The following is a 15,135-nucleotide window of genomic DNA, read 5'->3' as shown; positions in this document are numbered from 1 at the left end:
TAAAAATTGAAAGATCACTTTCCATGAAAAATCATCGTGAAAAAAAATTCACTAAATGAAAATGATTTGGATAGCAAGCATACCCAACGCTACCTAGCCAGGACGAAATGAAAGAGACAGTATACCAAACCAACGGGTTAGAAAGCGACAGTAATATTGTGTGCTTTCTCTTATAGATTTGCTGAAAGCTTGACTACTCTACACGCTTCTGCTTCAGGCTTCAGGGAAAATAATCAGTTCAGTATCCATCGAACCACGGTTGAGTGCGGACGTATCGGAATTTTCTCCGTTCCACAAATTTTCCGTAAAAAAATTCCCTCAGTTACATGGTGTTTTTTTTTTTTTTTTTATAGGACCCTGTTCATTATGTTTGTTTGGAAGGATTTTAGTGATAATGAGATTGGTTGGACGAGAATAATTACTGAGTTAATTAAACATGAGGAAAAACGTATTCAAATGTGATTTGCTTGAATATTCATATAACAAATAAATACTCGTTTCGATTTTTAATCTGTGTTGTGTACCAATTTTGAAAAGCAAAGAGTTATGTAAATAATAGATTGAGTGCATATGCCTGGTGCAGTGATTTTGAAAATCGAATTTGCGTTTTGAAAACTGGTAAGTCTTTTTACGACAGATTTTGTTACCAAATAATTAAAATAGAAGAGTGTATTTAATTTAGAAATCTTATGAAGCTCATAATATTATTATGGACTAGCTGTGCCCGCGACTTCGTTCGCGTGGAATAGTGACTTTTCGGGCAGCGTGATTCTTTAAATTGACATAACTTTTTTATTTATGAACCGATTGACATGAAATAAACACTAAATCTTAAGTGAAGCTTACTACAATATATTAGTGAAAACCGTATCTAAATCGAACAAGCCGTTTCTGATATTAGCGTGCGCAAACACACAGACAAACAGACAAAAAAAAATTATTTACAATTTCGGGTTGGGCATCGATATAATAACAACCCCTACTACTTTTTCTTATATATTTCCATTGTACAGACACCACTTTTCTAATATTTTATTTTATGTATAGAAGACTAGCCGATGCCCGCGACTTCGCCCGCGTGGATTTAGGTTTTTTGAAATCCCGTGGGAACTCTTTGATTTTCCGGGATAAAAAGTACCCTATGTGCTAATCCAGGATATTATCTATCTCCATTCCAAATTTCAGCCAAATCCGTCCAGTAGTTTTTGCGTGAAGGAGTAACAAACATACACACACACACACACACACACACACATACAAACTTTCGCCTTTATAATATTAGTGTGAAGTGTGATAAGATAGAGATATAGACACGTAGAGTAGTGGTAGAGTAGTGGTACCTAAGGACCGGGGGTTGATCCCGGGCACGCACCTCTAAGTTTTCGGAGTCATACCTTTGCGTTTTAAATAATCTGTACTTTCGTACTAATGTTATAAATGCGAAAGTGTCTGTCTGTATGTTTGCTACCTTTTCACGGCCCAACAGTTTAACCGATTTTGATGAAAGGTACAGGGTTAGCTTAAAGGCGAAAGTTTGTGTGTATGTTTGTTATTATTTCACGCAAAAACTACTGGACGGATTTGGCTGAAATTTAGAGTAGAGATAGATTAACACATTATGCTCCTTATTGTCACGGAAAATCAAAGAGTTCCCCACGGGATTAAAAAAAACTGATATATGCAGGCGAACGAAGTCGCGGGCATTATCTAGTATTGTAGGAAGGTACGTAATATGATATGAACTTAATGTTGGTATGTAACTATTAAACGTACGCAGAAGGTCACTGATAAGAAAAAGTAAACATTATAGTAGGAATAAGTACTTACGTCACTAAGATATCTAAGGAAGCGGTGATAGTTTAGTAGCTAAGAAGTGACCTCCTATTGGGAGTCCAGGATTCGATCCCGGGCACGCACTGCTGGGGACTACACAACCAACGGCCAACAACGCGATGTACAACGGCGTTTCCCGTTAAGCGTAGATATAGCCACGATCAACGTACAACGGCATTCGCAATGCCGTTTGGCGTTAGACGGTTTTAACCCCAATTCAATGCGCAGAAAGCGGGTGATAGTTAAGTAGTTATGAAGTGGCCTTCTATAGGGAGGGTCCAGGATTCGATCCCGGGCACGCACTGCTGGGGACGTACACAACCAACGGCCTACAACATGATGTACAACGGCGTTTCCCGTTAAGCGTAGATATAGCCACGATCAACGTACAACGGCATTCGCAATGCCGTTTGGCGTTAGACGATTTTATCCCCAATTCAATTGGCATTAGACGTTAACCGTTTAAGTGTGGCCACTCAGTTTAATATTGCGATAGTTATGGCGTTGGAACATATTAGAGAACTCATTGCATGCAGGTTGCCTCACAATGATTTCCTTCACCTTTAAAGCAAGTGACATACATAAAGTCAAAGTCAAAATCATTTATTTAAAGTAGGTACAATTGTACTCCTTTTGATGGTCGAAATTGTTAAATTTGTACGATGTAGTGGTGATAATTAATTACGTAACTTAAAACTAAAGCTACGAGGGTTCCAAACGCGCCCAAGTCTGAGAAAAGCCCACAACAAACTACTACATATTACTACAAAAATCCTGAATTTATTTCAATACGCCTTCATCAGTTGGAAACAATATTTCTCTCCCAATATGTTTGTACTATTTTTTTCTTTATACGCAACACAGACTAAAGAAATGATAGATAAGAAACAGGCCACCAAAAAAAATTAAACACGTTCACGGCCGATTTATTTATTTAGGAATACTGATTACTGAATTAATACATTGGCTAGGTGCTTACTTTTTACTATGGAAAATCAAAGAGCTCTCACGGAATTGTACAATAGATAAAATCGCGGGCATCATCTAGTAAAAAAATATATTCCAAAGATCACACTTCACACTAATATTAGTATAAACGCGAAAGTTTGTGTATGTGTGTGTGTGTGTGTGTGTGTGTGTGTGTGTGTGTGTGTGTGTATGTTTGTTACTCCTTCACGCAAAATCTCCTGGACGGATTTGGCTGAAATTAGGAATGGAGATAGATGGGATATCCAGGATTAGCACATAGGCTACTTTTTCTCCCGGAAAATCAAAGAGTTCCGACGGGATTTCGAAAAACCTAAATCCACGCGGACGAAGTCGCGGGCATCATATATTAGTAGGATATTCTATTCGCAAAAGCTCCGCCCATGTTCTTCCACTAGTCTGTGTCAACGTGTTTGTAATATTTTTTCATGCGCCATAATTTAAGCACTAACATGACAGCGTAATAATACGGTAACTTCACTCATAATTTACACTTTTTTAGGGATCCGTACAAAATATCCAGATCCTTTTTCCCACGCACATGCAAACCGTGGAATCAACTCCCATTGGCGGTGTTCCCACTAGATTACAACATGGGGTTATTCAAGGGGCGGACCAACAAATTCCTGAAAGGCCGGCAACGCATCGGCGGTGCCTCTGGTGCTGCAAATGTTCATGGGCGGTAATCACTTAACATCAGGCGACCCGCCTGCCGTTTGCTCGCTATTTTATTATTTAAAGAAAAAATAGATGAACTCACCTGTACTCATGATGTAAGCCCGACTAGTTTCGAACTCATCCGGGTCCTTTTTCTGAGTTGAGACTGCGTGCTGCTACGTACAATAATCGGTTCCGTATTTGCAAAGAAAAAGGGAACCCTTGCCTATGGATACTTCCCGTTGTCCTAGAATCATGAAATTTGGCAGGTAGGTAGGTCTTATAGCACAAGTACAGGAAAAAATCCGAAAACCGTTAATTTGTGGTCACATCACACAAAAAATTAAAGTGTTAATTTTGCTTGATGGCACGGAACCCTTCTGTGCGAGTCCGAATCGCACTTGATTGGTTTGGTTTTATAGAGGTAGTCGTATTTTTGAAGGTATTTAATGTTTCGTTGTGCGTTGCCAAGTTTTTAATATTATTACTAACTAGCCGATCCCCGCGACTTCGCCTGCGTGGATTTAGGTTTTTCGAAATCCCTTGGGAACTGTTTGATTTTCCGGGATAAAAAGTAGCCTGTGTGCTAATCCAGGATATTATCAATCTACATTCCCAGCCAAATCCGTCTAGTAGTTCTTGCGTGAAGGAGTAACAAACATACACACACACACGCGTACACACAAACTTTCGCCTTTATAATATTAGTTGTGATGGCTAACTCACAAACTCCGGCTTCACAGTAGAAATTTTGAAAATCAGTGAGGGGGTGGAATTTCTAGAAGTGCTGAAACACGTACTTTTTAACCCCCAGCCCAAAAAGAGGGGTGTTATAAGTTTGACGTTTGTATCTGTGTATCTGAGTATCTGTGTATCTATCTGTTGCATCGTAGCTCCTAAACTAATGAACCAATTAATTTTGTTTTTTTTTTGTTTGAAAGGTGGCTTGATCGAGAGTGTTCTTAGCTATAATCCAAGAAAATCGGTTCAGGCTTTTGAAGGTTATCAGCTCTTTTCTAGTTACTGTAATCTTTACTTGTTGGGGGTGTTATAAATTTTTAATTTACACTTGTTAATTTTTTATCCGTAACTCGTAAATACAATTTTTTTGCGTAAATTCATATTTACAAGGATACAACGTCAACTTGAAAAATGACGAACTTTCATGTTATGTACATTTTCATTCTTTATTCGTACTCCGGAAATATTTTTCTACGTCCCTAACGAATGTCAGAGTCAATTTTAGAATTATAGCCTTTACACAATTTTAAAAAATCTAGCACCTGAAAAAAGCTTATTATACAATCGAAGATTATCTAAATGACAAAAAAGCTTGGATTTGACTCGCTCCAGCAATACACGGCGCTACAATTGCTTGTATACAGTATGGCATATTATTGTTAACTAGCGACCCGCCCCGACTTCGCAAGGGTGGACACTACCACGAAAATTCCTATCTATTTTCCGGGATAAAATATAGCCTATACGGATTCGGAAGAATCCCTCTAAGTAATGGTAAAAGAAATTTTGAAATCGGTCCAGTAGTTTTTGAGCCTATTCAATACAAACATACAAAAATACAAAGGTTTCCTCTTTATAATTTTAGTATAGATTGAATATGTACTTGAAAAGAGCAACCGCTGAGTTTCTTGCTGGTTCTTCTCGGTAGGAGCGGCATTCCGGACCAGTGGTAGATTATTTTGACGATTCAAAAGCACTTGTTAGATTTTAATTGAAAAAAATAATTTCTGTTTCGCTACACGTGCAATGTACCTAGGTATGAAGTCGAGCGAGCATATTAAAACAAAATTAGACATCCAAGAGTGAAGCTCGCCCGACTTCATACCTAGTCACATTACACGTGTAGCTAAACAGAAATTATTTTTTACTTTTTAGTGTTTGTGGTTTTTGAAGTCGGTTTTATTTTTCTTTTGATTTTTTTTTTATTTCACAATTTTTAGTGGCCCCACTGTACTATAATATGCTATGCCCAGTTAAAACCCTACTGTTTACTAAGCTATTACACTGATCGCGAGCAATTTGCTCTTATCCATTGAGGAGTTCTGTTCTCCATCTCCGAAGATATTCATCAGATCTTCACCAAATTTATATGGGCCCACCTGCACAGTATACCCAATCAAAAAAAAAATTCCAAATCGGTCCGGGGGTCTTTGAGTAATCGGGGAACATACATAAAAAAAAAAAATCCGACGAATCCTCCCCCTTTTTTGGAAGTCGGTTAAAAATCATTTTGAATTTGTATGAAAGACTAGCCGATGCCCGCGGCTTCGCCCGCGTGGATTTAGGTTTTTCGAAATCCCGTGGGAATTCTTTGATTTTCCGGGATAAAAAGTAGCCTATGTGCTAATCCAGGATATTATCTATCTCCATTCCAAATTTCAGCCAAATCCGTCTGGTAGTTTTTGCGTGAAGGAGTAACAAACATACACACACACGCACACACACACACACACACACATACAAACTTTCGGCTTTATAATATTAGTGTGAAGTGTGAAGTGTGATGAACTGAGTACTCAACGTATTTGCGTCGACCAAGTACAGTGTTCCAGTAATGAGTATTGAGGTGTTACGTTAAAATATTGCTTTCTAGGTAACACACGCATGCAAATCACGTTGAACAACGCAAGTTTATACTTTAGCTTTCCTTATTTGACTTTTTTTTTTATTCACTATAGGTAAGCGCTTGACCACAATCACACCTGATGGAAAGTGATGATGTGGTCTAAGATGGGACGCGTTTACCTAGAAGGTGCCTATTCACTCTTGTTTTAAAGATACCCGGATTGTAATTGGTAGGAAACACAGATCGCGGGAGAGTATGATACACATATTATGTCGTATACAAATAAATAGAATTTGCCGCTATTCCTTGCGTTATTCAAAAAAAAAAATAAAAAATCTATACTTACATCCATACTAATATTATAAATGCGAAAGTGTGTCTGTCTGTCTGTCTGTCTGCTACCTTTTCACGGCCCAACAGTTTAACTGATTTTGACGAAAGGTACAGAGTTACCTTATATCCCGGGGATGGACACAGGCTACTTTTTATCCCGGAAAATCAAAGAGTTCCCACGGGATTCCTAAATGCCCATCCGCTTAACCGATTTGCATGAAAGGAACCGAGGTAGCTTGCGTCCCTGCAATTGATTTTATCCTGGAAAATCGAATAGTTCCCATGTGATCTTTAAAAACCGAAATCCACGCGGACGAAGTTGTGGGCATCCTCTAGTTAGGTATAAGTTATTAAAATTAATTAATCAACTAACCTAATTAAAAATAATCTAGTGTGTTCAGATCTAACTTTCGCCCGTATGTTTCTGCTAATTAAGATTCGTAGCACTTTTCCAATATTGCTCGCTACTAGAATTCAATTACAACAGTAACTCCTCGTCAGTGGAAACACGAATTACACAACCATTTGCTTTTGTGGCATATTATTGTAAATTGAATACTTGAAAAGAGCAACCGCCGAGTTTCTTGCTGGTTCTTGCTAGGAACGGCATTCCGAACCAGTGGTAGATAATTTTGACGATTCGAAAGCACTTGTAAAAGTTTACTTGAATAAAAATAATTTGAATTTGAATTTGAATTTGTGTAATTTCTGTAATTAACCCTAATTTTAGGTAAGTTTAGACAAAACAGTTGATCTAACACTAAGTACTACTAATGTTATACTTATAAAGCGAATGTGTGTAAATTTATTTTTTGTCCTTCAATCACGCCGCAAAAGAGGAAAAGATCGACGTGATCCTTTCCGTGGAGGCTACTTTTTAACTCGGAAAATAAAAGAGCTCCCACTTAATTTATAAAAACCTCAATTCACGCAAACAAAGACACGAACATCTAGTTCCAGAAATAGTCAAAATAAACATTTTGAAAAGTAACCGTCTGATAATAATTGGATTCCAACTTGCCTCGACCATGGCATTTATATTGCTCACCATTAAGTAGGCTCTCTCCGTCACTCATTTCATACAATCGTAGTTCCAATTTCATTTGAATATTAAGCAACCAAAGTCCATGAAATTTTGCAGACATATTCTAGAAACTAATATCTGTGTCTGTGGTGCTTTAGATTTTTCTTAAAATATGTAGTTTTAAAATTACAGGGGCTCAAAGATTTGTATGAAAATTTTCAAGACCGCGTAACTTTGAAACCGAATATTTTAACAGAAATCTGGAAAACCACAGACATAGATATTATTTTCTAGAATATGTCTGCAAAATTTCATGGACTTTGGTTGCTTAATATTCAAATGAAATTGGAACTACGATTGTATGAAGCGAGTGACGGAGAGAGCCCTGTTAATATACAAATAACCTAATTTCAAACAAACTAGCGTTTTCCGACAGAGTTTTTGCTCGTATGCTTGTCCTAATTAAGATTCGTAGCACTTTTCCAATATTGCTCGCTACTAGAATTCAATTACAACAGTAATTACTTCTCGTCAGTGGAAACACGAATTACACAACCATTTGTTTTTGTGTAATTTCTGTAATTAACTCTAATTTTTGGTGAGCTTAGGCATAGATTAGGCTAAATAATTGGTCTATACTACCTAGTATTTATGATCCATACTAATATTATAAATGCGAAAGTTTGTATGTCTGTCTGTCTGTCTGTCTGTTTGTCTGCTACCTTTTCACGGCCCAACAGTGTAACCGATTCTGACAGGTTAACTTATATCCCGGGGACGGACATAGACCTCTTTTTATCCCGGAAAATCAAAGAGATCCGGCGGGATTCCTAAAGACCCATCCACTTAACCGATTTGTATGTTTGGTACCGAAGTAACTTGCGTCCCTGTTATCGAAATAGGCAACTTTTTATCCCGGAAAATCAAACAGTTCCCACGGGATCTATAAAAATCTAAATCCACGCGAACGAAGTCGCGGGCATCCTCTAGTATAAAATAATTATATTAAGGACATGTAAAGTGGCACAGGTTACTTTTATCTCGCAAATTTAAAAAGTTTCCAGGTTTTAAAAAAACACACGAATGGAGTCGCGGACATCAAGGAGAGCAATCACCGAGTTTCTTGGCATTCCGAACCGTGGATACTTTTGACGATTCAAAAGTACTTACTTGTAAAAGTTTAATTGAATAAAAGATATTTTTATTTATTCATTTATAACATAAATAAGGAAATAAAACGTTTCGCTTGATAAATACCAATTCGTTTTATTTACTTTTTGTATGAATAAACAGATCAGCTATAAGCTAGGAAATATACATGAAATAGGAAGGTGAAGTAATGAAATTTTCCTAACCGAATTTCCGGCTAAAATGTTGTTATTGGAAATAAGTCGAGTTGAAACTCGGAAAACGGGATTATGTCCGTCCGCGCGGAAAAGGCCTCGCTTGAAAAACATTTACATTTTCCACGGAGCTTTGGAAAATATTTTCCAAAACATCAAAAAACGTTTTTCGACGACCTCTAGCGTCATTGCGTCATAATTCGATCAATATGGGAAATCGTACAGTCAAAGAGAAAAGATCATCAAAGCAAATCAACGGAAAGCAAAGCAAAGCAATGCGAAGCAAAGCAAACTAGATAGTAGGTAGAGCCTCGATAGATCAACGGATGGGGAGCGGACTGAATTCCGAAAGGTCGGCGGTTCAAACCCCACAAGTTGTGCTATTGTCATACTCCTAGCATAAGTTTTATGTTTAACTAGAATATGCTCGCGGCTTCGCCCGCGTGGATTTCGGTTTTTTAAAATCCCGTAGGAACTCTTTGATTTTCCGGGATAAAAAGTAGCCTATGTGCTAATCCAGGGTATTATCTATCTTCATTGCTTTCAGCCAATTCCATTCAGTAGTTATTGCGTGAAAGAGTGACAAACATACACACACACACACACACACACACACACACACACACACACACACACACGCGCGCACACACACACACACACACACACACACACACACACACACACACACACACACACACACACACACAAACTTTCGCCTTTATAATATTAGTGTGAAGTGTGATTGTAGGGGAAATTATATTAGTCATGATAAGCATGGCTAATATTCTTTAAAAAAAACCGCCCAAGTGCGAGTCAGACTCGCGCACCGAAGGTTCCGTACTCGGGTACTTTTTCCAACATTTTGCTCGATAAATCAAAAACTTATTAGCAGATAGCTATTATGATGTAGATAATTATACGCAAAGAAAGGATTTTTGAAAATTCAAAGGGGTATTTTTTAGGGGAAAACTAATCATTTGGGGAGCTATCAAAGTCGCTATTTTTAGACCTTTTTGTTCCAGGGTCTATGTCCAAAACGGCTTTTTATCAAAGCAGTAACTTATCTACCTATAATTTTGGTAATATCATGTACTTAAACAATCAGTCGAGTCTTAAATAGAAATAAAATAAATATACTTTTTGCATTTTTCCTTGCAAAAATGTTCCCTTTGCCAAAAGGTATCAATATAAAGGACAAGGTCTTAGTTCGAGGCAACCCAATAATAGGTATATGTGGTCTTTTAGATTTTATTCACGCATTACCACAGGAAAAACCACAGGACAAAATCCATACTTAATATTATAAATGCGAAAGTGTGTCTGTCTGTCTGTCGGTCTGCTACGTTTTCACGGGCCAACCGCTGAACCGATTTTAATGAAATTTTGTACAGACTTAGGATACATTCCGGGGAAGGACATAGGCTACTTTTTATCCCGGAAAAACAAACAGTTCCCGCGGGATTCCTAAATACTCACCCGCTTGATCGATTCGTACGAAATTTTGGTACCGAGGTAGCTTGCGTCCCTGTAATTGACATAGGCAACTTTTCATCCTGGAAAATCAAACAATTCCCACGAAATCTTTAAAAACCTAAATCCACGCGGGCGAAGTCGCGGGCATCCTCTAGTCCATACTAATATAATAAAAGCGAAAGGTTGTCTGTCCGTCTGTCGGTCTGCTACGTTTTCACGGCCCAACCGCTGAACAGATTTTAATGTTTGGTACAGACTTGGGATACATCCCAGGGAAGGACATAGGCTACTTTTTATCCCGGAAAATCAAAAGTTCCCACGGGATTTACAAAACCGAAATCCACGCGGGTGAAGCCGCGGGCATCCTCTAGTAAGTAAAATGATATCATTCGGCCTTGTTCTAACTTTCTCAAGTATTATCATTTCGTTCATGCATCACTCATCAGTTTACGCCAAGCCAAAGTTTATCGCACGTGTTCGGGGTCAAATGACATTGTACGAGTAATGGTAAAGGAGTGAACACATTGGCCCGACGAATGACGAACCCATACACTAGTAGGTATGATACAAATTCACGGACTTCGTCTGCAATGGCGTTTACTGGCGCGCGTGCTGTGCTTGTTTGGGGTGTTTTTTTTTTTTGTTAAGAGTGGCTGGTTTTTGTGTTAGTTGGTGTTTTTTGGCGGTGGAACTGACTGGGAAGCGCTCTAAAGGGGCGCCGCGCGTATGTCGGCGGGCGCCGGCGCAGACGGAGTCCATACTTGTATAAATTCAATAACTTGAAAATATCACAAACTTGACATTGGCTAATCAGAGTAAAGCCAGATTTAAAGAAAAAAAAAAATACAAATTCACTAATGAATGTAATGTAAATTGATGGTCCATAAAGTCATAAAAACTTTATTTGCGACTAGCTGATGCCCGCGACTTCGTTCGCGTGGATATAGGTTTTCTAAAAATCCCGTGGGAACTCTTTGACTTTTCGGGATAAAAAGTAGCCTATGTGCTAATCCAGGGTATAATCTATCTCCATTCTAAATTTCAGCCCAATCCGTCTGGTAGTTTTTGCGTGAAGGAGTAACAAACATACACACACACACACACACACACGCACACACACACACACAAACTTTCGCCTATAATATTATCTCCTTACTTGTATCTAATACCTATCAGCGTGGTTGGTCAACCGACAATTCATATAATTAAAACAAATTGCTGCCATTATTATTCCTGCCACGAACTCAGTTTCTTATCTGTTTTCTAAGGGTCCGTACACACTATCCACCTACATTTAAATGGCCGTGTACACGTTAACTCATCTCTTTCGGCCAATGCTGTTTCTCTACGTGATCAAATCAGTATATACGGGCAACGTGATTAACTGGGCATTATTAATGAGGACCGGCCATTATTAATAATGCCCGACGGCCCGTGGTCCATGTAATAAGTCAGTGTTTGAGATAGCTTGAATTTATCACTTGGACCGGGCAGTATGAATAATTCCCTACTTGTAGCCGGGCAATGTGATAAATTGGACCGCGGCCGGCGGCAGGAGGTTAGGTTAGGTTCTTTCATTTAATAAACAAAAACATTACAGTTCACCTTTTTTATTACTTTGCCCAAGATAGGGTGGGCATTGTTCATAATGGCCGGGAAAAGGGATTAATCATGCTGTTTTAATCACATTGCCTAATATTCATAATGCCCGATTCAATTATTGAATCGGGCATTATGAATACAGACCGGCCATTATTAATAGTGCCCGGACTTATCAAATTGCCCGTAACATATACATATGGATCGAATACAAAACTTCCTTTTTTGAAGTCGGAGTCTGCCATCACACTTCACACTAATATTATAAAGGAGAAAGTTTGTATGTGTGTGTGTGTGTGTATGTTTGTTACTCCTTCACGCAAAAACTACTGAACGGATTGGGCTGACATTTAGAATGGAGATAGATTATACCCTGAATTAGCACATAGGCTACTTTTTATCCCGGAAAATCAAAGAGTTCCCACGGGAATTTTAAAAAACCTACATCCACGCGAATGAAGTCGCGGGCATCAGCTAGTAAACAATATTCGCGTCGAGTAATAAAAGTATAATCTAATTTTTATTGTTAGCTTTTATTGGTCTCTAGATTGGTCGGTTGCGGCGCGGTAATTAAAATAATCGTAAAGATTTAACGATCTCCGGAGTCTAAGCCCATCACTGGATTGTGTAAATCAAATAGTTCAATTAGTTTTATTTGTAACTATTTAATTACTTCTATGTATGTTCTCGCTCGCGGGTTCTTTAGCGTCTTAGCTCGGGTCCACGACCGTTCCTTTTAACTTTTAACACACGCGAGTGTTCTTGCTTGCACGCTCTTTAGCCTCTTAGCTTGAAGAAAAGAGCTGATAACTTTCAAACGGCTGAACCGATTTTCTTCGATTATAGCTAAGAACACTCGATCAAGCCACCTTTCAAACAAAAAAAACTAAATTGAAATCGGTTCATTCGTTTAGGAGCTACGATGCCACAGGCAGATACACAGATACACACGTCAAACTTATAACACCCCTCTTTTCGGGGGTTAAAACAGCTATACCAGTATAATACTGGTGCCTTTGTCAGATATTGAATCTCAATGCAGTTAGGTATATTATAATCTGCCTAGATATCAGACAAACATCTAAATCAATAGGTCGTTAAACTTGTTTTCATAGGTAGATATAGATCTCGTAAAATCTGGCTGAAACGTACCTACGCAATGTACGCATGTAGGACTAATAAAATTCGAATAATAACCCGTATCTCTATTTCTACGTGTTATTCCTCTATATCACTGGATTTGTTTAGTGAAATGGTCTAATTGTGTTGCCGTTTTAACATCTCCCGGGAGTTAGTCATATCCCTAAGGGATATGGCCCACTCCCAGTTTATGCCATTTCGCTGCGACATATCACACTAATATTATAAAGGCGAAAGTTTGTGTATGTGTGTGTGTGTGTGTGTGTGTGTGTGTGTGTGTGTGTGTGTGTGTGTGTATGTTTGTTACTCCTTCACGCAAAAACTACTGGACGGATTTGGCGGAAATTTGGAATGGCGATAGATAATATCCTGGATTAGCACATAGGCTACTTTTTATCCCGGAAAATCAAAGAGTTCCCACGGGAATTTTAAAAAACCTACATCCATGCGAACGAAGTCGCGGGTATCAGCTAGTATACCTATAAATCTCACAATAGGGAGGTTCACAATCTTTCGACAGTTTACAATCTCACGAGTTTGATTCGTTAGATTATAATCTGACGGTATTTACAATTTCACGGTGATGTATCCAAAAATTCACGGTTTTCGAATTATTTTTAAAGTTTGTGCTATAAGACCTATCTGCCTTTCATGATTTTAGGTCAACGGGAAGTACCCTATAGGTTTTCTTGACAGACACGACGGACAGACAGAGAACAAAAGTGATCCTAGAAGGGTTCCTTTTCCCTTTTGAGGTACGGAACCCGAAAAATTGTTTATTTAAATCCAACGTAGGTACACGTATCTAAAAATAATTATCTTGTAATGCGGATTTATTAGAAGCAGTTACTAACGTAAACATAACAACGAAAGTCTGTCTGTTTATACTACCTTTGTATAAACATGTGTGTATTGGCCTGTACGCATTTTGCTATATTTATCTATAGATAAATCGGTCAAGTGCGAGTCGGCCTCGCACACGAAGGGTTCCGTACCATCGCAAAAGAAATAACACTTTTTATTTATTTTTAATTTTCATGGCGACTTGGACATGGAAATTTTTATTATTTGTTGTTATATCGGCAATAGAAATAGGTACATATTGTGTGAAAATTTCAACTCTCCAACTATTAAATACGGTTCACGAGATACAGCCTGCTGACAGACAGACGGACGTTTTAGGGTCCCTAGTATTAGGGTCCCGTTGCCACCATCGGGTACGGAACCCTGGAAATGAACTATCTGATACTTACCACCATGAAAGTAGGAAGTAATAATTCAGGTCTTTGTCATATTGGACTAAAAGCCCGTGAGGGACCAGACCTTCGTTATTTTATAAAAGCTGAAAGTTTCTATGCGCATTTTACCCAACACCGGGAGGAACGGTCAGCAACTCTAAAGTTTGGATCATAAAGGCTTTAGCAGATAACAGGTAACAAAGACAGACACTTAGTATCGTGGCGACCCCTTGCCAGACACCCTTAAACTATAATATGTCTTGGGTGACTAACAGGGGGTTGCCACGATAGGTACTTAAGTATATTTTGGCAATGCATGATGCGCTTTCTAATATTATTCTGAAGAAAATATAATAAAATTAGACTTTATATTTAGACGAAAGATTTTATACGTCTTTGTTCACGTCTCACGGCCCCTTTTTTTTTTCTCTTTCGTCTGGCTTTACAAAGATTAGCCAATGTCAAGTTTGTAGTTATTTGTAACAAGTTAGTTAAACCATACAAGTATGGACCCCGTCTGTGCCGGCGCTCGCCGACATACGCACGGCACCCTTTTAGAGCGCTTTCCAGTGAGTTTTAACAAAAAAAAAAAAAAAACACTGCAAAAAGGCAGAGCACGCCCGCCAGCTAACACCAACACAGACGAAATCCCACGGGCCCTTTTTTTTTTTTTTCTCTCGTCTGGCTTTTTACACTGATTAGCCAATGTCAAGTGTGTAGTTATTTACAAGTTAGGAAAACTATATGTATAAGTATGAACTTCGTCTGTGCTGGCGCCCGCCGACATACACGCGGCGCCCCTTTAGAGCGCTTCTCAGTCAGTTCCTCGGTCAGTTCCACCACCAATAAACACCAGCGGGACACAAAAACCGGCCACTTCTAACAAAAAAAACACTCCAAAAAGTCACAACACGCGCGCCA

At 38.6% G+C, this 15,135-nt stretch overlaps 1 protein-coding gene across 1 annotated transcript in view; it reads left to right on the top strand.

The window, feature by feature from the left end:
• The first annotated feature begins 259 nt into the window (after positions 1 to 259).
• Positions 260 to 15,135, top strand: part of LOC123878970 (diacylglycerol kinase 1) — an 84,378-nt gene continuing 69,502 nt past the window's right edge. The window contains exon 1 of the mRNA XM_045926374.1: positions 260 to 618. The gene's annotated coding sequence lies outside the window, so the exon portion shown is untranslated. The remainder of the gene's footprint in view (positions 619 to 15,135) is intronic.

This window comes from Maniola jurtina, chromosome 27, assembly GCF_905333055.1.
Source record: "Maniola jurtina chromosome 27, ilManJurt1.1, whole genome shotgun sequence".
Classification (NCBI taxonomy): Eukaryota; Metazoa; Arthropoda; class Insecta; order Lepidoptera; family Nymphalidae; genus Maniola; species Maniola jurtina.
The sequence above is the reverse complement of the archived record's forward strand: the minus strand, read 5'-3'. Positions and strand labels throughout refer to the sequence as shown.